This window comes from Monomorium pharaonis, chromosome 2, assembly GCF_013373865.1.
Source record: "Monomorium pharaonis isolate MP-MQ-018 chromosome 2, ASM1337386v2, whole genome shotgun sequence".
Lineage (NCBI taxonomy): Eukaryota > Metazoa > Arthropoda > Insecta > Hymenoptera > Formicidae > Monomorium > Monomorium pharaonis.
The window spans coordinates 5,978,916-5,980,764 of NC_050468.1; the positions used below are offsets into that span (position 1 = coordinate 5,978,916).

The 1,849-nt window shown below is 42.1% G+C and overlaps 1 protein-coding gene across 3 annotated transcripts in view; it reads left to right on the plus strand.

The window, feature by feature from the left end:
- Positions 1-1,849, plus strand: part of LOC105838939 (glutamate receptor 1) — a 225,470-nt gene that overhangs the window by 16,482 nt on the left and 207,139 nt on the right. The gene's annotated exons all lie outside the window — the stretch shown is intronic.

A 1,849-nucleotide genomic window follows, 5' to 3' on the forward strand; every position in this document is an offset into this window, starting at 1 on the left:
TTTTATTCGAAATAAAGAATGACGATACACGTGCGCAAATGGACACGGAACGTTTCGGAGTCTACTCGGTCGCGTAATGGTCTCCTTAATGGCATCGGGATTGAAATAAATATCCTAAAATCGTTAAAGCCTATGGCAAACGACTCTATTTTACGTCTTTCAGCCACTATTCGCGTCCGCCATATCATTCGGCTGAAATACGCAAAGATACTTATTCCGTTCCGATATCAATAGCTCATAACACGTGTGTATTTACGATCAATCGTTACGTATGGCGTACCGAGCAACCGTAAATTTACATCTCCGTGAGATTTATTGCCTTTTACTCGACTTCGCGAAAATCACAACGGCGCGTGTCTGCCTGCAGCTGTTTAGAGGCAAGTGTTTTTTATCTCGTGTTATTTTTTAAATTTCCCGGTATAATTGGAGTTTGTTTTTGTATGTGACAGTTGTCGACCTTTGTTATATGTATTTCTACTGTATAAACTATAGTTTTTCCACGGCCGGCAGCATCCGAACGGAAACCCGTCGCGATTCCCCGACGTCACGGCGAAATAGGTTCAACGAAGTTCCGCCTCTCTCGGTGAAAACGTCCTACGTCGGAGCAAAGTAAATCTAATCTTGATTCAGGCGCCATAAAAGCCAGCGCGACATCTCATTTTACGATACGCCGGGTACATATGGTACGTATTCTACATACGAGCCGAGCCGAGCCGAGCCGGTGCGCGCGTCACTCGGAGCCAGCTTTGGCAGTAAGATGTATTAAGCGTGGCGGCTTATAGTACCGGTAATATCTGGCCGTGCGAGCTATATCCTATATGGCAAATCCTTAATCGAGTGCTTCGATGACGCGTCCGTCGACACTACGTTAAAAGCCCTGTCTGGAGGATCTGAGTCTTGCTCTCTGGTCTCTCACTCCCGGCTGCCACTCGCAAAAGCTGCCACTCGTCTCGTATAAGCTACCACTAAGCCGTTATCTCATATGTGTAAAATACATAGAAACCAACCAGTCACTTTAGCGCACATAAGCAAAACAGGGGGAAGCGTTGTACATACATCCACACAGCTATTATCGCGGAGATATCCGTCTGTAATAGGATACCGTGTCATTTTAGAGACTCGAGATTTTTACACAAGACACTCGTTTTCTCGTACTCGTTTTCAGGCAGAGTATTAATTTACCATCTATCTTGCGAGTCTGCGTTTTTTTTTTTAAATAAAATTTACCGCGTAGAAAAACAATGTTGCTGAAATTAAATTGTTAGCTTTAACTTTGTATTACCATTAGCGTTGTGCGTGCGCGCGTGTGTCTTCACGCACAGAACAAAATTTTGAGGAATTATTATTCGTGTTCATAACAATATAACACATAATCAACTTTTAATACGATTTCCTTAGACCATATGGATAGTTATAGTTTCTCATGATTAAGTTGCTATATAGTGCTCCGGCTATATCACGAAGAGCGGCAATTCGCTATCATTATTGAATGATAATTTCCGATCACGCCCTTGGGAAGTGACGCCAGCATCTCGCTCGATGTCTCTCGGCACTCTACTACCGTAATCTAACCTCGAAATAGCGTCAGCATCCATTAAGGCAGCTATTCTGTTGCTTGCCAGGACATACTACATGCGAGCGTAACCACGTCCAGTCAACTTCTGCGTTAATGCACACATAGTCGAAATGCATTTATGTCATTATTTTTTTTTTAATTTAATATTAATTTAGCTTTTTTTATTATGCTCTTTCATCTCATCCCCTCTCCCCCCCCCTCTCTCTCTCTCTCGCACCTATATTGGTGATATATATAATAAAAGTTTGAAAAATTTATATATTAAATATATGT